The sequence below is a fragment of the Malus domestica genome, chromosome 13 (genome assembly GCF_042453785.1).
Source record: "Malus domestica chromosome 13, GDT2T_hap1".
NCBI lineage: Eukaryota > Viridiplantae > Streptophyta > Magnoliopsida > Rosales > Rosaceae > Malus > Malus domestica.
The window spans coordinates 22134385-22159272 of NC_091673.1; the positions used below are offsets into that span (position 1 = coordinate 22134385).

General features: G+C 38.4%; 1 long non-coding RNA gene across 1 annotated transcript; it reads right to left on the reverse strand.

Moving 5' to 3' along the window:
• Positions 1 to 16956: 16956 nt before the first annotated feature.
• Positions 16957 to 24109, reverse strand: LOC139190669 (uncharacterized). Its single transcript, XR_011575011.1, has 2 exons — positions 23777 to 24109; positions 16957 to 17982 (listed from the first exon to the last, which is right to left on the reverse strand). It is a non-coding gene; the product is annotated as an uncharacterized lncRNA (long non-coding RNA).
• Positions 24110 to 24888: the final 779 nt, after the last annotated feature.

Genomic DNA, 24888 nt, shown 5'->3' on the forward strand with positions numbered 1-24888 from the left:
ATGATAAAGGCAACCCAGCTCCTAGAGTTGCTGAAGAAGCACGTAATGAAGGGATAAATGTAGAAAGAGTATTAGAGGAGAATGTGGGATCTAGCAGCGCTGACTCTTTGGAAGAACTATTGCGCCCAAGACTAAGAAACACTGAAATTCCACCTTCTTCCAATCCTACACAACCACAACATCGTGCTGATACTAATGATAGCTCTAGTACAAGATCAGGAGACTCAACTACCACCGGAGGTGGGAATGATGAAGATATGGAGGAGCAGAAGGTAGTGGTGGTGAATATAGAAACTATGTTGGACCACCTCCCGGATTTATGAGCCCCTTCACTGGTGAGGCAAACTTCACGCATGCAACACAGGATGAGGACCATGGCAGTAGGCAGGTAGGACCAGGAATTAGTGCCATAGGGAAGGACTATACTCATAGAGAAAGAGGCAAGGGGATTTTGTCAAGTCAAGAATATGACTCGTTATCTATAACTTCGGACTCTGTTGGAGTGGGAAGTAGTAACTATGGTTATACTCATAACCAATCATTTCCTTACCATTCATATCCCATTCATGTTGGGATGGAATCGAGCGACTCATGGAAACAATCCGAGACTCTTCAAATGATTTTGCTTATGGACAACGTCAACCAATCTCGGATCCATATGGGTGGCATGTTAACAATTACATGCAAAACTATTTTGGGGATTTATCATTTGATGACTACTCTTCATAATACACTCACTCTACACATAGAGATGATGAAGATAGTGAAAAATTTGAACCTCATAGGAACTCTATGTGGTACTAAGTCACTCATGTATCTTACCATGCAATGTATAAAGTGTAAAATATTGTACTAATTCATTATATATAAATGATTATGGTGTGTTTAAACTTCTTTCTTTAATTACTACCAAGGAAGAAAATATCGGTAATATCGGAAATATCGGTAGTCCGAAAACACGGAAATATCGATGGAAATATCGGTAAAATATCGATATCGATAAAAATTACATGGAAACCACGGAAATTATAAGAAAAACTTGGAAATTTTTATTGAAACTTTGTAGGATGTTTATTTAGTCAATTATCTATTAGTTTATCACAAAAAATTGGAAATAAATGCATTGCATGATGGATTTAACATTATCAAGTTGATTATATAACGAGCTGACAAACATTGTGAGTGTAGAAAATATGTAGTAATTAATGAAAGAAGTCTAAACACACCATAATCATTTATATATAATGAATTAGTACAATATTTGGAGGTTTTATTTAGGATATTAAAAAAAAAGGAAAGGGAAGTGAATAAAATGATGAAGAATAATGTACCGAATTTGACACTTTAAATTTCTTACAGATAAGCATGCATTTAGGCGTTGAAGTTCCAAATTATAGTATATCAATTAACGATTGAAAATCAATACATTGAATAAGACTAAACTTTAATTTGGATGCCGATTATGTTTTTTCAAGTTTATATAAAGTAAAAGAATTGAATTTTGGAAGTCAGGAGTGTGTCAATTGTTTTATAATTCGTCCGAATACATATATCAAGTTGCTACTCAATGTAATTTGAAAGTATATCTAGTGCAAGGACTTATCTTTTTTTGTTGATAAGCAAAGGGTTTGTAGCTTTTTTTGCTAAGCAGTAGAACATATTATGTTTGTTTAATCTTTAGCATTTGATGGTTGTCCACAAATATAGGATAGAAGGCCCCAAATTAGATCTGGCTCTTACCTAGTTGGAGTCACAAGTTCACATGTACCAGCCCTTGAGACAAAACGTTTTGGTTTTCCGGCCAAACCACGTCGAGTTGGCCGGCGTGTAAGGCATCAATCTCTTCGTCTCGTCGAGTAGTACAACTTTCCTTTTTGTTTCACTCAATTTCGTTGAGTATTGAAAAAGTTATACTCATTTGAATCTTACCCAGTTTCCGGCGACCTCAGTGGCTTTCGAGGCAATTTCCGGCCAACCCACAATGATTCAGACGTCGTGTGAGGTACCATTCTCTTCGTCTCTTCTAGGGCTACAACTTTCCTTTTTGTTTCACTCAATTTCGTTGCGTATTGAAAAAGTTATACTCATTTGAATCTTACCCAGTTTCCGGCGACCTCAGTGGCTTTCGAGGAAATTTTCGGCCAAACCATGGTGAGTTGGCCGGGATGCAAGGTATCAATCTTTTCGTCTTGTTGAGTAGTACAACTTTCCTTTTTGTTTCACTCAATTTCGTTGAGTATTGAAAAAGTTATACTCATTTGAATCTTACCCAGTTTCTGGCGACCTCAGTGACTTTCGAGGAATTTTCCGGCCAAACCACGACAATTCAGACATAGTGTGAGATACCATTCTCTTCGTATCTTCGAGGGCTACAACTTTCGTTTTTGTCTTGCTTGATTTTGTTGAGTTTTGACAAAGTTATGGTCGTTTAAAGTGGGTGTGGATTTTCAGCCGAAATTCCTATTTTCTTCCTTGGTTGAGTCCCACATCGCCCAGCGAGGGCAGTGAGCAAGCCAAGAACGCCTATAAAAGGCACATTCACATGCTGAGTAAAGCATGGTTTGGTTGGCCTTTGGGCTTTGATCAAGTTTAGTATGTGTTGAGATATCTCAACATTTTAAAGTATTTTTTAATATTATATTACGATATTATCGATAATTTTAAAAATATCGCGATATTATCGATAATATCGCGATATTTTGATGAAAATTATTTGGATAGTTAAAAAAATTTCGGAACTAAAAAAAAACGATAATATCGGCGAAATATCGCCGATATTATCGATTTTTTCTTCCTTGATTACTACATATATTCTACACTCACAATGTTTGCCAGCTCGCTATATAATCAACTTAAATCAATTAAATCCATCATGCAATGCATTTCCTTCCAATTTTTTGTGATAAACTAATAGATAATTGACTAAATAAACATCCTGCAAAGTTTCAATAAAAATTTCCAAGTTTTTCTTACAATTTCCGTGGTTTCCATATTATTTTTATCGATATCGATAATATCCCGATATTTCCATCGATATTTCCGTGTTTTTGGACTACCGATATTTCCGATATCATCGATATTTAATACCTTGCCTACCGCTATTGCCACCAACCAGGTGGTAAAATGTACAACCCGTACTCTAATATCATTTGGCAACTAGCCATTCATGCCACCAACCAGGTGATCAAAAGTATGCTCAGTACTCCAAATTATACATGAGCATTACTCATGTCATTCATACATAAACATTCATGAGCATCACTCATGACAATCATACATAAACATTCATGACCATCATTCATGTCAACATTCATGAGCATCACTCATGTTAACATTCATGAGCATCACTCATGACAACATCCATAATCATCACTCATGTCAATCAACATAAACACTCATGTCAATCAGCTTTAAAAACTTCATTTACAGAGCTCTAGCCTCAAAAGCGTCATTTACAGAGCTTTAGCTTCAAAGCTTCACTTGCAAAGCTTCACCTACAAAGCTTCAGTGCAGGGTATACAAATACCGCCTCCGAACAACTGCCACTTCGGCCCATACATGGATTCAATTTAAAGTCTCCAGCCAACAAACTCTATTGACCGAAGACTTGGGGGACTACATTATGTACCATATATTGGGCCTCAACTAGGCCTCATGAAAAATACTTGGGGGACTTAGCCCATTATTTATGTATTAAGGAGCGAGCTCTTATTCTATAAAAGGGACTCCCTCACTTTCATTACAGAGCACCCATTATTAATGTACTGAGGAGCGAGCCCTTATTTTATAAAAGAGACTCCCTCACCTTCATTAGAGAGCAACGCCGCCAGCTGAGCAATCGCATCGCCGCGAGCATCACTCCAAACCCATCACTTATGTATTGAGGAGCGAGCCCTTATTCTATAAAAGGGACTTCCTCACCACTATTAGAGAGCATCGCCACCTACTGAGCAACCGCCTCGCCGCGAGCATCAACTCCAGCCCATCATTTATGTATTGAGGAGCGAGCCCTTATTCTATAAAAAGGACCCCTTCACCTTCAACGCCACAAGCCGAGCCAACCAATGCAACATAAACCACGAGCTGAGTAGCCTCACAGCATGTGTTACTTTTAGTTGAGCATCATTTCAGATTGAGCACCGCCTCATATCGAACATCAGTTCAAGACGACATCTAGTTACTTCGACCCACACATGGACTGAATTTCAAGTCTCCAGCCAAAAGACTCTCTTGACTGAAGACTTGGGGGATTACTGTTTATACCATATTTAGGGCCTCGTATTTAGATCTCGTACAAATACTCGGGGGACTTAAATGTAATTATGTGATAAAGGAAGAGGCAAATATGTAATAAGTGAGGAGTCCTTATTCTATAAAAGGACCCCTCACCCTCACAATTAGAGAAGACCATTTCCAGAGCCTTCTCACCCCTCTCACATCTCATTTCATGATAGAGGTTCTCTCCCTCACCTCTTAGTTAAATACATATTCAGTGTGGACGTAGCCTAAACCTTGGGGTGAACCACGATACATCTTGTGTTATTTACATTTCATGCAAATTCACGGTTGGATTTACATTGTACCAAGACCTCTGGTTTTGTGCATCAACATTTACAGATCCACGGTTGTTGGAAAAAAATGAAAGAGAACCGACATGATTTTTTGTGTCGATTCCCACAGACGGCGCCAAATGTTGATGCACAAAACCGGAGGTCTTGGTACAACGTAAATCCGACCGTGAATCTGCATGAAATGTAAATAACACAAAATGTATCGTGATTCACCTCAAGGTTTGGGCTACGTCCACACTGAATATGTATTTATCTGAGAGGTGAGGGAGATAACCTCTGTCATGAGAGGAAATGTGAGAGGGGTGAGAAGGCTTCGGAAATGGCCTTTTCTAATTGTGAGGGTGAGAAGGCTCCGGAAAGGGCTCGTTCATACCCATCACTTATGTATTGAGGAGCGAACCCTTATTCTATAAAAAGGACTCCCTCACCACCATTAGAGAGCATCGCCGCCTACTGAGCAACCGACTCGCCGTGAGCATCAACTCTAGCCCATCATTTATGTATTGAGGAGCGAGCCCTTATTCTATAAAAGGGACCCCCTCATCTTCAAGCGCCACAAGCCGAGACAACCAAGGGAACATAAGCCACAAGCCGAACAGCCTTGCAACATGTGCTACTTATAGTTGAGCATCATTTCACTTTGAGCACCACCTCGCATCAAGTACCAGTTCAAGATGACATCTAGTTACTTCGACCCACACATGGACTGAATTTCAAGTCTCCAGCCAAAAGACTATCTTGACTGAAGACTTGGGGGACTACTGTTTATACCATATTTAGGGCCTCGTATTTAGATCTCGTACAAATACTCGGGGGACTTAAATATAATTATGTGATAAAGAAATTGTCAAATATGTAAAAAGTGAGGAGTCCTTATTCTATAAAAGGACCCATCACCCTCACAATTGGATGAGGCCAATTCCTAGGCCTTCTCACCCCTCTCAAAGCTCTAACTCTCAGAGCCCTCTCTCCCTCAGATAAATACATATCAGTGTGGACGTAGCCCAAACCTAGGGGTGAACCACGATACATCTTTTGTTATTTACATTTCTTGCAGATTCACGGTCGGATTTACGTTGTTCTAAGATCTCCGGTTTTGTGCATCAACATTTTGGCGCCGTTTGTGGGAAACGATATGAAAAGTTATGTCGGCTCTCTTTCATTTTTTTCACCTCCGCCGTGAATCTGTAGAAACTTGGGATCAAAATCTACGCTCATTCCGCATCACCATTGAAATTAACCCAGTTCATCAAGTTCCAATTCTCACCTGTTTCTGTGAGGTTCATAAAAAGAGAAGATGTGGAAGCAAATCTCTCAGAGCTTAAAAGAAAAGTGGACTCATCATTGCAAATCTCTACTCGTGAGATCATACAGGGCTCCCTGTCGCCGTGCCTTGACAGAGCCTACATTTTATTAATCCCCGAACCCGCAGCGCGTGGGCCCTACCACCTGATACTTCACTCTGTTAGGATCTCTGGAAGCCGGGTGATACTCTGCCGCAGATACGTCAACACCGGTGCTCTGTGCACCGTTAAGCGCGTTACAGAGCTCAATTCTTCCCAACGTCTTCTCCGGCTTCAACAGCCTCACTCGACCCGACGAGGTCAGATCTTCGAAGCCACTAACGCATTTTGGTGCCAGAGAAAATTGGTAAGGATGAGCTTGGGATGTAGGATTTAAAATACGTTCTCGACCCGATGAGACCGCCGCACAACCAAAACCCCAAGAACCCACATTAGCAGAGCCGTCGATTGCACCACCAAAGTTAGGCCTAATTCTGAAGCTCGTGCTCTTCTTCTCAGTCCCATACTTTTACCTCCTCTTCTATCATTACAAGAGATTTCCCTAAAGATTTTGTGTCAGAGCTTAAGAATTACTCACATTCATAAAGAAAGGATCAAAGTTGGAGTGGGAAGAATGCTGGAGGCAGAGCTCTGTGGTTCTCAAATTCTATCGCCTTTTCGCGAAGAAAGTGGGGATGAGGAACTTTCAGTTTTTCCCAGGCACACAAAGGTTATTGTCGCTGGAAACAATAGAACCCAAGTCTATTTTGGTGGGTCTTCAAGGCGTGGTCAAGAAAGCTGATGGACTTGGGGGTTGGCACTAGCTGAGTTTTGGGTAAGGAGCAAACTTGTAAAATTGAGAGAAAGCAGGTCACCACGTGGTGCAGCCGGAGCCGCTGATGGTTCCGAGATCTGGGAGCTTGAGGCTACCCAAGGCGCTATCGCCGCTGAAGAGGGGTTCAGAGATTCGAACTGGATTTCAACATTAAACCCTCCAGCTTTTCCAAACCTGCCCCATTTTGTTTTGTATTAAAAAATCCCTTGAAATATGTGAAGGCAGAAGATAAGTTTTTTTTTTCCTTTTTCTTTTTCTTTATTATTGATGATATGATGACTGTCTGCCATCTGCCAGCCAAAGAAAGAAAAACAAGGATGGAAGAAATAAACAACCAAGAAACTGGAGTCCAAATCCGAAAAGAAGGATTCCAACACTTCGTCCCTCCAGAAAAAGCTTCAAGATTCGGTCTTGTCCAACAAAAAGAAATGCCCTTGTACAACGCAAAAGAAAAGAAAAAAAAGAAAAGGGAGACCACCAGTAAAGCTACAGGAAAAGAAACAAAAGCAGAAAAGAAAAGAGAAAGCAAAAGCAATGAATAAACACCCCACCGGAATGATGTGATTTACTTTTCTGGTTTTTGTATGATGTAATTTATTTTTCTTATCTTTTAGAGACATATGTATAAACCCCATCAGAGGGTAAAAAAAAAAAAAAACGGCAAAGCCCAAAATAAATGAGCTAGAATGTTGTGTAGAGGGTGAAGGCCCATAAGCCCAAAATAGCTCCAACCAGGCGATCAAAAGTACGCCCAATACTCCACAATTATTCGATAACCTGCCGCTATTACCACCAACCAGGTGATCAAAAGTACGCTCAATACTCCAAAATTATTCGGCAACCTGCTGCTATTACCACCAACCAGGTGATGAAATGTACGACCCGTACTCTAATATCATTTGGCAATTAGCCATTCATGCCACCAACCAGGTGATGAAATGTACAACCCGTACTCTCCTTCATGCCACCAACCAGGTGATGAAAAGTACGTCCAGTACTCCAAATTATACATGAGCATTACTCATGTCATTCATACATAAACATTCATGAGCATCACTCATGATAATCATACATAAACATTCATGAGCATCATTCATGTCAACATTCATGAGCATCACTCATGTTAACATTCATGAGCATCACTCATGACAACATCCATGAGCATCACTCATGTCAGTCAACATAAACATTCATGAGCATCACTCATGTCAATCAGCTTCAAAAAGCTTCATTTACAGAGCTCTAGCTTCAAAAGCTTCATTTATAGAGCTCTAGCTTCAAAAGCTTCATTTACAAAAGCTCCAGCTTCGAAAGCTTCATTTACAGAGCTCTAGCTTTAAAGCTTCACTTGCAAAGCTTCACCTACCAAGCTTCAGTGCAGGGTATACAAATATCGCCTCCGAACAACCGCCACTTCGGCCCATACATGGATTCAATTTGAAGTCTCCAGCCAACAGACTCTATTGACCGAAAACTTAGGGGACTACATTATGTACCATATATTGGGCCTCAACTGGGCCGTATGAAAAATACTTGGGGGACTTAGCCCATTATTTATGTATTAAGGAGCGAGCCCTTATTCTATAAAAGTGACTCATTCACTTTCATTAGAGAGCACCCATTATTCATGTACTAAGGAGCGAGCCCTTATTTTATAAAAGGGACTCCCTCACCTTCATTGGAGAGCAACGCCGCCAGCTAAGTAACCGCCTCGCCGTGAACATCACTCCTAACCCATTACTTATGTATTGAGGAGCGAGCCCTTATTCTATAAAAGGGACTCCCTCACCTTCATTAGAGAGCAACCGCCTCGCCGCAAGTATCATTCCTAACCCATCACTTATGTATTGAGGAGCGAACCCTTATTCTATAAAAGGGACTCTCTCACCACCATTAGAGAGCATCGCCGCCTACTGAGCAACCGCCTCGCCGCGAGCATCAACTCTAGCCCATCATTTATGTATTAAGGAGCGAGCCCTTATTCTATAAAAGGGACCCCCTCATCTTCAAGCGCCACAAGACGAGCCAACCAAGGCAACATAAGCCACAAGCTGAGCAACCTCGCAACATGTGCTACTTATAGTTGAGCATCATTTCACTTTGAGTACCACCTCGTATCAAGTACCAGTTCAAGACGACATCTAGTTACTTCGGCCCACACATGGACTGAATTTCAAGTCTCAAGCCAAAAGACTCTTTTGACTGAAGACTTAGGGGACTACTGTTTATACCATATTTAGGGCCTCGTATTTAGATCTTGTACAAATACTAGGGGGACTTAAATGTAATTATGTGATAAAGGAATGGGCAAATATGTAATAAGTGAGGAGTCCTTATTCTATAAAAGGACCCCTCACCCTTACAATTAGAGGAGGCCAATTCCTAGGTCTTCTCACCCCTCTCAAAGCTCTCACTCTCAGAGCTCTCTCTCCCTTAGATAAATACATATCAGTGTGGACGTAGCCCAAACCTTGGGGTGAACCACGATACATCTTGTGATATTTACATTTCTTGCAGATTCACGGTCGGATTTACGTTGTTCCAAGACCTCCAGTTTTGTGCATCAACAAAACCTAATTGTTGCTTTACCTGTACTAGTTTCATACATTTGTACTCTATCTGGTTGTCTATTTTTTGCTACTTGTAAATTAGGTAATGTCCACTGAGTTCCTTCTAAAAAGCTATTATCTACGGGTTTTGCTTTTGTCATATTTACATGATTACTACCAAATGTTTGAACTAAATTTTGAAATTCTAAATTAAACTTATGATTATATTTATCAGACACTTTCCAATATACATTAAGCTAATACACAAATTTTTATACTCTCCTTTTGTTTATACCATATTTAGGGCCTCGTATAAATACTCGGGGGACCTAAATGTAATTATGCAATAAAGAAAGGGGCAAATATGTAATAAGTGATGAGTCCTTATTCTATAAAAGGACCCCTCATCCTCACAATTGGAAGAGGCTCATTCTCACCCTCAGAGGCCAACTCTCAGGCCATCACTCCCCTCTCAAATCCTTTCTCATATTCAGAGGTTCTCTTCCTCACCTCTCAGATAAATACATAATCAGTGTGGACGTGGCCCAAACCTTGGGATGAACCACGATACATCTTATGTTATTTACATTTCATGCAAATTCACGGTCGGATTTATGTTGTTCCGAGAACTCCGGTTTTGTGCATCAACACCTTTCATATTATAATTTTTTGTTCTTATGCTCACTTTAATATATTTACTAAATTCGTTTATTGTCATAACATAATTTGGAATACATCCTATAACTGCTAAGTTTGAACTTAAGTCTACTTCAGCTGTTGCTATTGCTGCTTGATGGTGATTATCTCATCTATCATCATATATGTATACTAAAGTTTTTGTGCATACTTGTGCTCTGGTTAATCCTGCTATTTCAATTAATATTGTTCCTATGTGAATCTGACTGAAATGTGATTTTATCAAATGGATAACTACTTCTTTACTAAGTAAATTAAGTGTACCTTCTTTATCAATGTAACTAACTTTGTGTTGACTGATGCTACTTACAATTCTACTTCTATTTTCAAATAAACCTAATTGGTACAAATTATATTTATTTTTCTGTGTTTTCTCAAATCATCTTCTAATAAATTCTTATGCTTCCTCTTCATTTGGGTAAATATCTTCGGCTCTAACTATTACTTTTCCTTTTCTCCTAAGGAGTTCCATTTTCTATATGATTATTAGTACTTAAAGTTAAATTTTCTAATTTTTCTAACAAAGATAGTGGAAGTAATGAAGATGCGTTATGTAAAACTTAGTTTATTTATGCTATTTGTTCTTCAACTTGATCTAATTTTTCAGCCAAACTTAAAACTAATTGAATAATTAAATTATTTTGCCTAATGGGAATATTACTACTAGCTACTTGTGTTGAAAAATCTATTAAACCTACTAATTCTTTATCTAACTTACTAATATCTTTCAAAGCTTGGATATATTTTCTGCTGGTTCTAGAATTGGTCATTAAACTAATAATCTATCTATTTTATTATGCAACTTATCTACTTGTATACTCAACTCTTTTTGAACTTCTAATTTTAACTACTCAACTATTTCTAATGATCTAAGTTCTACTTGCTTAGGCTTACTATCTATGAGGTCAATAAGCTCTTTTATCTCTCTTTTGCTAGGAAACATTTGAATATTTTTATTATTATCTTCTAACTGAGATGTAATATAATTTAAATTTTGTCTAATTGTTTTATGGAATTTTTCTGAAAATGCTCTAACAACTGATTCAACAAATGATTATACTTATTATTTTCTAATTTTATAGTTTCCGCTTGACTAATAATAAGATCTACAATAATATGGGCTTTTGGATTGTCTTAACTATGCAAAATATGATTATGTTTTCTCAATAGAAAATAACAAACTAAACTATTCTAATCTAAGGTTATTTTTCTTTTTTTGAGGTTCACTAATTTCTAAATTAAGGTAATCTATTATAAACTACAATCTACCTTTCTCTAAAGTTACTGCTAACTGGTTTCTTAGAAACTCTCTTTCTTCTCTCATGGTCTCTAAAACTTGATCTATTGCTCTTTTTGCTTCTAAAACTCTATGTTGCACTTCTATGTTATTATATTTATAAATAAATGAACGATGTTCAAGATAACTAAGATAAAACTTTTACCTCTTTAGAGTCTTGCTAATTCTTTTGGATATATACGCTAATCTTCTCTTTATGCTAGTTATAGTCGGGTGTCTAGAACAATAAATACCTGGTGGTTGTGGTTAACAAGGTCTACAAGGACACTAATATCTATTATTCATGCAAAATAAAAGGGTGTGATATCAGTTGTGTTAATGACTTCCGTCCGTAAGGTACTTTACTATTGTAATTATACTATTAAAATGCTAAACTTGGCTCTGATAACAAATTTGATAAGCAAGTCCGGTTAAATAGTCAGATGATAATTATAATAACTAGACTTAAAACCTTCCACATGGAACTCGACATATTTCAGTATGACGGTCACTCACAATGCAGGTATAAGGCCTTAACGGTTGAACTCAGAGGTACGAAGAACTCAAAGGTACCATGTTTAATGTTCAGTTATTTGTATGGCAAACATTCAACTATAACAGAGTGCTCGAACAAAGTATGATCATAAGTTTAGCAGGTTAATAATATAACTACAATAGTGTTTCTCTATTTTGAACTAGAAGTCTAATTTAACAAAACTAAAAAAAAAAAAAACTTACATAAAACCGTGCGTCATTTCTAAGCTTATCACGTTAGTGTCTAGTGAGAGTGCTTGGAATTCGTTTAGACACCAAAAAGTTAACCAAATCAGTATACCAAGGTTCACTTACCGTAATGAACATCAATTGTTCATCAGGAAACGTTTTAGCAATGGGTAGGGACTCCTCATTATGCATCATACGGCTTAGGTGGTCAGCCACCACGTTTTCACTTCCCTTTTTGTCTCGAATCTCAATGTCGAACTCTTGGAGAAGCAATATCCATCGAATTAGCCTTGGCTTGGCCTCATTTTTGCTGAGCAAATATTTTAAAGCTGCATGATCAATGAAAACAATTACTTTAGTACCAATTAAATATGATCGAAATTTATCTAAAGCAAAGACAACGGCGAGAAGTTCTTTTTCCGTTGTGGAATAGTTTAATTGGGCATCATTCAACGTCCGTGACGTATAGTAGATGACATGCGGCCTCTTATCCTTCCTTTGTCCTAAAACAGCCCCTAAAGCATAATCGGATGCGTCACACATGAGCTCAAAAGGAAGGCTCCAATCCGGTGGAACAATAATGGGAGCCATGGTCAGCAACTCCTTGAGTTGTTTGAAGGATGTCGTGCACTCCTTATTGAAGTCAAACGCCACATCTTTTTTAAGGAGACGGCAAAAAGGTTGGGAAACCTTTGAGAAATCTTTGATAAATCTCCGATAGAAACCTGCATGTCCAAGAAAAGAACGAACCTCTCTAACCAAAGTAGGAGAGGGTAAGTGACGTACAAGATCGATCTTTGATTTATCAACCTCCATTCATTTCTCAGAGATGATATATCCTAAAACTATGCCTTGTTTAACCATGAAATAACATTTTTCCCAATTGAGAACAAGGTTAGTTTCAACACATCGTTTTAAGATCAAACTGAGATTATGCAAACAACCATCAAATGAATCACCAAAAACGCTGAAATCATCCATAAAAACTTCAATAATTTTCTCAACATAATCAGAAAATATGCTCATCATGCATCTTTGAAATGTGGCAGGTGCATTACATAAACCAAATGGCATGCGATGATAAGCAAATGTACCAAAGGGGCATGTGAAAGTGGTTTTTTCTTGGTCCTCGGGTGTTATGACAATTTGATTATAACCAGAATAACCATCAATTCCTTTTATGTCGGCCAATGTCCACCCAATTGCTGTTTTGTACTCCCTTAGCACCCTTACCAACTTGTCCTCCTCTTGTATCGTGAGTGTGCTTGAGATAATGGCGGGCAATGTCTCATCATCGCCCAAGAAAATGTACTTTAAATGGCTTGGCAATGGCTTAAGTTCAAGTGTAGGTGGCTGCACAACTGAAGGAAGTAACTTATTAACCAAAACTGAAATGGAAATTGGGTCCACAAAATTCCCAGATTGTAGTGGCAATGATTCGAGGGCAGCCACCATCTCCATCTCGTCTTTATTAGGGGGTACGGCAAGGGAAAAATCATTCATGTCGTGGGGGTGCATGGTTATTGCTTCATTGTTTCGAATGTCCATTCCTCGTGCAATGACCAATTCAAGTGCATCGTCATTCAATTGTTCAAAATGGTCCTGCGCCAAAGAAGCAAATACATCAATAGAAAAACATGAGTGATCTTCACTAGGATACTTGATAGAATCAGAAAGATTGAAATTGATAACTTCCCCATCAAACTCCATCGTCAAAGTTCCATTAAACACATTAATCTTAGTACGGGCAGTTTTCATGAATGGCCGTCCAAGGAGGATGGGTAATGTAGGGGAGTGGTCCAACTCATCCATTTCAAGCACGTAGAAATCCGCCGAAAAGATTAAGTGATTGACCTACACTAAAACATCTTCCAAAACTCCCTTTGGATATGCATTAGATCTATCGGCCAATTGTATAATCACACCATCCTTTTTCAATTCGCCTAAGTGCATAGATGCATAGATTGAATAAGGCATGACATTTATAGATGCACCTAAGTCTAACATGGCAGATTCAAAACGAGTATTCCCAATTACACAAGGAATGGTAAAACTACCCGGATCCTTGCATTTAGTGGGCAGTTTACGCTATAAAACAGCTGAGACATTTTCACTTACCTTGACAACCTCCTTGCTTGAAATTCTCTTCCTAGTTGTGCAAAGTTCTTTCAAAAACTTGGCATACCTTGGAACTTGCTTAATTGCATCCAAAAGTGGTATATTGACTTGAACTTTTCTAAACGTTTCCAAAATATCCTTTTCAGCCTCCTCCTTCTTTGATTGCATAAACCTGCGAGGAAAGGGTACATTTGAAGGAACAACGTTAGAATTAATCAAAATTGGAACTTCCTTACCTTTGTTGGCCGAATTGGATGGTTTAGGAGCTTTTGGGGCTTGCGGCAAAAATGTTTCCACCCTTGCCATGGGGGTGCTTTGCTCATCCTCTTCAATTATCAACTCTTCAACCTCGTTGGAACGTGAATTGGACGGTTGGGGATCAGATCCAACTTGTTTTCCACTTCGCAAACTCATGGCTTTTACAGATTCGAATCCTCTATTCGGGTTGACAACGGTCGAACTAGGCAACTTACCTTACTCTCTGAATTGTCCTACAAACTCCTCAATCTGCCCAATTTGCGTTTCCATTTGGTCCACCCTTTTGTCTTGGTTTTGCATTGCTTTGGCTTGATTTTCTTGCCCTTGAGACAAATTGGTGAGTAACTTAAGAAGTGTGTCATTATCTAAAGATGTACCTGAGGTGTTTTGGGCAGGTTGTTGTGGGGCTTGTGTTGGGGCATATTGCTTGGTATAGAAGCTCGGAGGTTGCTGCCTAAAGCCTCTTTGTTGTTGGGGTTGTTGGGGCTCCCTCCACTTGAAATTTGGATGGTTTCTCCAACCTAGATTGTATGTATTAGAATATCGATCGTTCCTTGGCTGGTTGTGGCCTTGAAATTCAATTGCATTAGTGTTTTCCCATCCACCATTTTCAATCAATTGAGGGCACTTTTCAAAGGCATGTCCTTGGATAGAACGCACACCACATACACTTGGTTCTTTCATCCTCATTTCTTCGGCCATCTGAGACACAATGGAAGTAAGATTAGCTAACTGCGATTGAATGTCGGATGTGGAACTTACCTCATTCACTTGTTGCCATGAGGTGTCCCTTTGACCAACGCCTTCATATTGTTGAGCATTCAATGCTCGGTTAGCAATTAAGGTCTTGGCAGCCATTGGTGTTTTGTCCACCTAAGCTCATCCCGCTGAGGCGTCTAGCATTTTGTGTTCAATTGGTAGAAGCCCTTCGTAGAAATATTGAAGAAGAAGCTCCTCCTTCATCTGGTGCTGTGGACATGAAGCAACGAGGGTTTTAAAACGCTCATAGTAAATGGGAAATTATTCACCTTGGTTTTCCTGAATGCTACTAATCCTTTTGCGTAGTAGAATGACTCGAGAAGTTGGAAAACACTTCTCCAAAAATGCCCGTTTCATACACTCCCATGATGTGTCAGTTCCGGGGGCTAGCTCATACAACCAATCTTTAGCCTTTTCTAAGAGAGAAAAGGGAAAAGCCTTCATTTTCAGAATGCTCCCATCAACATTCACAAGGGTCATGCTCGAACAAACAACCTCGAACTCCTTCAAGTGTTTATTAGGATCTTCCATGGACATCCCGTGGAACTTAGGAATGTGATGCAACAAACTTGATTTCAATTCGAACTCGTCCGTCTTCCCTAGGGCAGCCAGGGGGTATTGGATGCATAGGGGAGCGGCATTGTCCAATCCCGAAGCGGAAAGCTCCTTGATTGTTTGATTGTCCGTTGCCATGTTGGAATCTTCCTTTTTTTCTTCAAGTGGATGTTCTTCAAACTCAGGTTCAGGAATAGGTGGGTTACGATCTTGCTGATTCCTATTCCTTACCAAAGTCCTTTCAAAATCGTCGTCAAAGTCCAAGAGATGCTCACGAATTGGATGAGAACTTCGAGTCATAAACTAGTACCTAAAACAAGAAAACAAACAAGGTTAGTAACTATCATAAAAACACACGAAAATAAACAAAAAAGAAATAACAAGGGATTAGCAATTGCTAATCCCCGGCAACGGCGCCAAAAATTTGATGCGAAAATTACTTAACACACAAATTAAACCCTCTTGTCGTCAATTGTAGTAAAGAATGTAAGTAGGGATCGTTCTAGGTCGGGGATTAAGAGGGATTGCTAAAACACCTGAAACTGACTTAAAAACGTAAAATTAAGTTTAAAACACCAAACTAGACTCAAAAGATGCAATACAAACTAAAAAGACTCAAAATAGCTTAAAACAATGAATTAGACTCTAAACTGACTCTAGGGATGGTTTTGGACGAAATTAGGTTCTAACTTGACTCAAGACACTTAAAAACAAAAATCAAACATATTTTGACTAATAAAACACTTTAAAGTAAAGGGGGATTTGATTTTGACGAATTTGAAAACAAAACAAACAGATTGTAAACTAAAACAGTTTTTTGGACGAATTTGGGTAAACTATGGATGATGGGCTAGCTAGAGGGTTCTTCTCCACACATGACACACTGCACATAAACCAATTTTCAGTTGTTCTTTTGATAAATCATGAAACTCAACACCCCAGGTTAATTAAGTCCGCTTAAATTAACCTTCAAGTTCTCCTTAAGTTATTGAATTAGATAGGAAAATGCATACAACAATTCAAGCATTCTTCAAAAGTCCTTTACGTGAACAGCACAATAAAGATACAATCAAAGATCATTAAGCATTATGAAAACTATAAGTATTGACGAGGCATTCGTTACTATGATGAGCATGAAACTCCTGCCAAAAATTCATTTAACGCAATTGTTTATAAGTGACCTCCACTACTTGTGAATATAAGTTTGTAACTATTAGGTGAAACTCCCTTATACTCTAGCATCATATTCATGCATGCAAACTAAGTGTGCAATCTTAATAAACATACATGAATAAGTTAACAATCAAGCAGCTAAACAAATTGAATTCACAACTTATGAAATCACAACTGAAGGTAATCAATTCATATTGCAAGTATGTTCATGGCTTTGAATTTCCCCCTATCTAAGGGGGGTTTAGTTACTCATAATTGCAACAAAAGCAGAAAATAACAAAGTAGATATTGAAAGCAAGAACGAAGTACACCTAAAATGCTCCAAAGTTTCAAGCTTGAAATGCCAAGGACCTTTGTTTTCACCACCTTGTTGCAGCACAAGTATCTAAGGATGTGTATGGATTTATGGAAAGGTTATGAATGTATTTAGGTTGGATGGATGCCACGGCAAGGGGAAGGGAATGTATGGATTTGTGTTTGATTTTTGGTTGGATGAATGCCACGGCAAGGGAATGGAATTGTATGTGTTTGTGGGATGTGAGAATATATGGATGAATGTAAAGTGCTCACGGCTAGGATGGATCTCCTAGTTATGGTGAAGGGTGGATGTATTTATAGGCTAGGGAGAGGACCACCATCTAATTAAGGTGGTAGTGGTGTATGTTGTGGTAATGAGTGGATGTAATGGGTGTAGTGGGTGAATGTTTGGTAATGAGTGGATGTAATGAGTGTAGTGGATGAGTGTTTGGTAATGAGTGGATGTAATGTGTGTAGTAGATGAGTGTTTGGTAATGAGTGGATGTAATGGGTGTAGTGGATGAGTGTTTGGTAATGAGTGGATGTAATAGGTGTAGTGGATGAATGTTTGGTAATGAGTGGATGTAATGGGTGCAGTGGATTTGGTAATGAGTGGATATAATAGGTGTAGTGGATGGATGTTTGGTAATGAGTGGATGTAATGGGTGCAGTGGATTGATGTTTGGTAATGAGTGGATGTAATAGGTGTAGTGGATGGATGTTTGTCGTTGTAGGTCAACACACTTGCACACACACATACTGATTTCTAGCCTTCAAATCTTCAAAAACATCCATCCTCATGTCTCCATGCTTGCACTATCCAATCTTGGCCCAGAAATGCTCCAAAATGCTCCAAATAGCACTTTGTTGCTAACTTTGTTATTTGAACCTACAAACACACGAAAATAGCTTAAAGTACTAAAATAACTAGAATTAAACTAATTAAATGCCAAGAAACAAGCTAACTAAGTTGCATAAATATGCTCCTATCACCTACTATTACCCTTTTATTAATATACTTTAAGTCGGATAGTATTGACCAAATTAATTGGGCATTTAGTGTTGTGTCATATTAATTTGTCCATCAAATAATATGTCGGACTATAATAATTTTTTTTTTCAAAAAATCATTGTTGTAGGCATAATTTACTGAACAATCATTGAGACCAGAAAGATAGAGAGGGTGCGGCATAGAGAAAGATGTGTAATTGTGAGGTGTATGTTATCTCACCCCATTATGCCTTTATTTATAGTAGTAGGATAGATTAAATCCTTATCCTAATAGTTTTACAACTCTAGAATCCCACAAGGATATCCCAGATATAATAGCATTTAAATAATCACATTCCTAATCTAATAAGATTGCAACACTCCCCATTGAGTGTGTAAATACTCAAACAAATAGTGCATCAGGTCTTCAGCGATGAAATAAGTACATTTGATGAAGTCGTCGGCACAATGAGCGAATGTAAGTCTCAAATCAACGGAATAATGCATAAAAGGTAAAACTCACAAAACCTCGTTATGGTAAAATTCAATGTGGGATAAAAACCCATAGACTCAGGAAAAAAGTGAGAAGTTGCATTAAGTTAAAACTATACGTCTTCTGGACGCAAGTTGAAGAGCTCACAAGGGTATGACCAGCTCAGGATGGGTGCCTCATCAAAACCTAGTCAGGTAGCAAAAACCCAGTGGAAAAAATGCTTCTAAGTGTAGGGAAAAAGAGTACATTAAGGTCAAGTGAGTATACTTCTAGATACTCTCTCTGAGTTTGACATAACTTCCAAATGAGAACTACAAACATTGCATATGAATAGTTAGGCATACCAATTCCTCGAACAAGCTTTTGGAAGGTTGACTTCAGTAGTGACGTCGTGTAGAGGTTGTCAAGGTTGTCTAGGATCGGCTTGCATGACTTCAATCTCCTGATGCTTTACTAATGTGATGTAAACACGATATGTGTTGGCGTTGACTTTGTTGGTGTATCATGTCCTGATCGGGTTGATACATGCGGCATAGTCTTCAAAGATTGTCGTTGGGACTCAACAATGGATGAAAACAACAAGTAATTTGAATATGTTCAACAAGAGATCTCAACCATGTTTCACGTGCAGCGTACTGAAGTGAGGTGAGTCTTGGAACGATTCGAAGATTTCGCAACTAAGGTCATATCGTGGACCTCCAAGATATTGCGATATCCCTAACGGTAAAGACATAACCATTTGGGAATGTCTCTTATGTGGGTTTGATAAGTAACCATCGTCAGTATAACAAACAAGGAAAACATCATTCCAAGGATTAAAGGGGATCATATCTGTTCGGGATGTGTTGGGATTAGCCCAAATCCGTAGTACCTTTCAGGGTAGCGGAAACACATCTTTAATATCCATTCAGTAGATGCATGTAGGCGCGATGCTTTATCTTTACCAATAAATCAACAGTGAATGAGATGTCTTATCTAATGCAATAAGCTAAGTACAACAAAGCCCAAAGTTGAACTTACATATGGAACTTCAGATTCCATAATCTCTTTAAGGGTCTCATTTGCATATAGCGTTGGAAGATCATAGGTATACTCAAAGGTAACACCTTTAAGGTGTAGTTCGACTGGTAGACCAAAGTACTGTCAGAACAATGCTTCAACTTCAGGTCAAGGCATAAATGAGTTTTCCCAAGATCTTATATCTCAAATTTCGTTGTTGGTGCGAGCCAGTTTTCTTAAGCTCTTTTAGAGTCTTAATTTTCATGTCATGAACATAAACTGTAACTCTAGCAATTTAGAATAAGACTTCATAATTTAACATGCAAGGGCATTCATTCATATCCCTGACTGATCAAATAATCTCTTAGACAGGTATACCATATTTGCTGGATTACTTCAATCCATAAATGAACGCCTCAAAATGAGTTAGGAGGGCGTTATGTGGTTTTGGAATTATTTGAACCAGTCCATGTAATTCTTCGGGAAGTTACATGTAAATCTCTGTATCAATATCCCCATGGAGAAGCACTAACCACATTTCATATTGCTGCAACTAATCACAGGGCGTTTGAGAGAAATCTTGCACCGTAAGACATGTATCATGTTGCACTATTTCATTAATCTCATTACGTTTCTTTTCCCACTTGTAACATAACAGGGTTACCTTGGACAATGTAGGAATGATAGGTCCAAACACACTTTGGTAAGGAATTAAAACCTGGATTGTAATTTCGATTGTCCAATCAGTTCTACATTATCACTAATCAACAAAACATAGTTTGATATTGTCACTTTTCATTTATGTTTGTAGTTACCATAAAAGTGAAAACATCATCGATGATAATTTCATTCCAATTTCATTATCTTATCCAAACTAGTATACTGGACCAAGGACTTCAAGTCTCAGGAGTAATCCGGATTAATCTCATGAGATGGAAATGATTTGAGACAACGATCGAGTATGGATTCATTGTGTGCCGTAACCTTTCTCTTATAGGGAAGTGAATTCTACGAACTGAGTGATTTGTCGTGCTTCAGACTGAGATAGATTGATTGGCTATCCACCTGTGTACCGGATTGTCTAACAGGGGTGACCAAACCATCCATTATGGGCGACACATCATTTACAGATGTTGACTCGACTTTCTCTACATACGTCTATCCATCCAGGCATGTTTGCAGCTGGTATATGATCTCGTCACTTTAGCTAGATCAGAGGAATGCATCTGGAGCAACATTCTGAAAGTTAGAATTTATCGCACTTGCTTATCACACTTGTGCAGTACGGGGATCGAGATGAGACATGATGAGTAACGTCCACGCAAATTCGCGATGTTCTACAAGAACGTTGACATTCTTATCTCCCCCTAATGGCGAGAAGATTGTCTCATTGAAGTGACAATCTGCAAATGAACGGTAAAAAGATCACTTGCAAAGGCTTTAAGAGAGCTAGTACGAAGAATAATCATAATCGACAAAGATTCACATCCTTTTTTTAGGACCATGTTGGTATGTTACGGCGATGCAACTTGGCACATAGAATGCACACTCAAATACGTAAGTACGAAACGTCAAGTTTGTACCCAGTAACCAACTGTAACGTCGAATTCGTTAGGTGGCAATAAGCCTCAAGGTGAACCAACATAGCTACATACAAGATTGCATAGGCCTAGGCAGAAACTGAAAGCTTGGTGCATTCACCAAGGTCTGGGCAATCATTTAAATTGCGGCTTATGATCACTTTACAAGACTGTTTTGGAGTGAACATGAGAATTCAATGTTCAATTATAAACCTAAAAAACGTGCAATACTTATTGAAAACCTTTTATATAAACTCTTCGGCATTATCCAGTCTTCCAAACTTTATGGGATAAGTAGGGTGGTGAACCCTTAAAATCGGCCAAGAGGTTTAGCAGCATTATGTGTGGACAAACATGTAACCAGTTTGTCGATTCATCAATCAAAGCCATAAGTATTTATATGGTCCATATTTTGGTTGGATTAGTCCATATAGATCCCCTGGATCCATTATGAAAAAAAATGTGGTTTCATGTCTTTACTAGGGATGATTTAAAAAATCAATTTCCCCAACAAGCAGGCTTGGCAAAGTGTGCTTATAAGCATAGAATTCTTACTTCAAGTAAGGAGATGCGGCATGACATCATTATTCGATCTAAGTGTCCCAAAATGTCGTGCCAAGGCAAGTAAATTGTTCAATCACCAGGTTCTAGGCCGGCCACATGTGGCGTGTTCCTAGTTGGAGATAACTTATTGCCTTAAAATAAAGCTTCAAGCTCATATTTGGAGATGATGCAAAGATATTTAACTTTTTTTTCTTCAATGGTTTCATTCATGATTATTGTCATCTTAAATATCCTTAAGACTCAACGATGTTCTTCTTGAACATGGAGAATATAAGGTCTCTTAAATGGTAATTTAGTACCATTCATACAACGAGGAGTGTGCCAATGCTCTTAATCAGGTTGGATAAAATAGTTGCTAGAGAGGTGATTTAGGTATAAAGTTAGTGTGCATAGTATGACATTCATCCAAACAACTGACTTTCCCACATTTGTACCTAATCACGTGTTTAATTGAATTCGGTCACATGTATACAAGAAACATGATTCAATTAGCTCATATTCGAAGACAATATCGATAAGATTATCCATGACTAAAACAAACACCAAACTTGAGTCCAAGAACACACAAAAAAATGTTCACAAAGCAAACCAAAGTTACTAAGGGGATTCGGCCAACATGGCCATCCACGTCAAAATTATGCTCTTCCAACAGTGTTTGATAGAGCAAAATTAGTTTTACATACTGACTACGAGAATGGTACTCCTCAACGACATTGGTAGGGGCACGAATAAGTGTATAACCAATGATCTATTCCATCGAGACGAAAGTAGATTTTACAAGGTTGAGGTTCGGGAATATTATCCCTTATTCTTGAAGTTTTAGGTCTTAGGTGCCAAGGATCACGCTTCGTGCATGATGCCACACCTTGGCAGGCCCTGATTCTACCATATGTTGTAAAAACAACCTCGATATTAGATTGTGAGAAAGACAGTGTCAAGCCCCGATCTTGAAGTACGTTCAGGATCAACACGTGATGTCACCAAATACCCATATCTCTAACATACCCCGCCTTCGTGATATGTACAAAGCGTAGGTTAAGAACCGACTGCGTAATAATTTTTTGTATAATTTATGGCTGCATCTAACATCCTCGTTAGGCTGCCTACGTACCCTAAACAGGGATCAAGCCATTCGTAGTTCACCAAGCCATCAAACACACCATCATCATGTGTTACATTTCCCTCTAAACTACAGCAAACCACCAAACAACCAACAACATAAATTCAAAAACTAAAATCAAATTAATCCATACTTAGTCATAATTTAGCATGAATCTATGAAGCACTCATCTTTCGTACACTTCACCGAATGTGCCACCACATAACTGCTTCTTAAACATCCATCTTGAAAACTAAATGACTAACCCAAGATGCTGGATAATTTAATAAATAATGGTACAAATATAATGGAAAAATGGACTATTAGAAACAGCACTGACTACCTTGTGTAATCTTATCTGAAGGTTTCATTTCATATGTTATATATATTTATATATAGAGAAAGAGAGAGACATATATACTTCTAATGGAATGCTTTTGGTTAATTATACTTGAGCACAGTGCCATACCCTAAAGCCGATCCTCTCAATCTCAGAGGAAACTACCTCTGCTACATCTTTCTCAAACCATTTAATCAAGTGTATGTCATGAACAGATTATCACTTTGATCCAAAAAGAACTATAAATGGGTATCAAATGAATTGAACCAATAGTTATATCAACTTTTATATCGAAGCAGTCCATTCAGCTTTTGTATAGATGACAAATAAAAACAAGCATATGCATAATACTAGTCTTGAAAAACAGGGCTAATATATGACAGGTAATTGACTCCACCTAATAATTGATGTCATACAAAATATCACCTTCAGGTATTATATCAACTAGGGTTTAGGTATTGGCACAAACATCAACTGCATATAAGACTAATTTCCCGTAGTAGCATCTAAATAAATGACCATATAAGGAATCAAGAGAATCAAAGAATAATTACCAAGGCTTTCCACCCATTGGAAAGCAACATACAAAACCATGTTTATTTCATGATTTAGACTCACCTTCTTCGACCCTCTTCTGCCTTTTCTCATCCTTGCCTTCTTTGTCACCCTCTCTCCCTCATTCAATTCTAGTTGTCTTGTGTCTCCACTTACACAACTGGATTTAAGCTGGGGTGTAGAGTCGATCTATACCATAGGGAGATGGGTTGGAAGATGGAGGAAAGCAAGATGTGATGGTGATCATAGCAAGATGAATTTGGGAGAGGTGGTGGGAAGTGATGACTTCTTTCCCTATGCAACCCCAACCAAAAATGAGAGAGAGGGAAGAAAGAGTTCTCTAGAGTTCTCTCACCCTCCTCGGAGAGAAAATGCAGGAAAAAGAAAGGGCGTAGGCCCATAGGCGTGGCCAACCATCCAAAATATCTTGGGCTAAACTAAATTTACAAAAATACTCGTAAACTTGTTTATTAATTTCTCCTTCGTTAAAATATCGTTTCACGGGCGGTTTTCACCCCACTTGCTCGTGAGATCGGACTTATCTAAAAATATTTAGTGTTGCCCTGTCTAGGGAATTTTAAATAACCAATTTCCAAACTTCACCCTTTGTAACTAGTTTAATTAAAATCTAAATTCAAATAAATTACTATAAATTCCCCAAAAATAATATAAAATCTCAATAATACCAATACGTAGATTATAACAGTGAAATCCATGAATGGGATTTCACAGACAGACCCAAACTTGGGTTTCATAAGCTCCAGCTAAAGTTGAATGAGTTTGTTCGGTAGGCCTCTGCTGAAGCAGAAGAAAATCGTTTGGTGCACCTCTGCCGAAACAGAGCATGACCTTTGATGCATCCCTACTGAAGCAGGGCACAACCATTCGGTAGACTCCAACCGAAGCTGAGTCTATATCGTTTTCTCACATTTATGGTAGTAATCAAATATGAGAATTTTGGTAAACTTCCGTTCTTTATACTGCTACTTTAGGAGCAAGTTAGAAACATGGAAGGACGAGAAAAATATTCTCTAGTCAAAATTCAATCAGATTTATAAACTTCAGAATTGTACTCATTCATGGACGTAATCATGGTGTGCTTCAGTCAATGTCTTTCATGATTAAACGGTCCGTAAAGCAAGCCAAAGAGCCATAGAATCCTTGTTCGGGAGGGT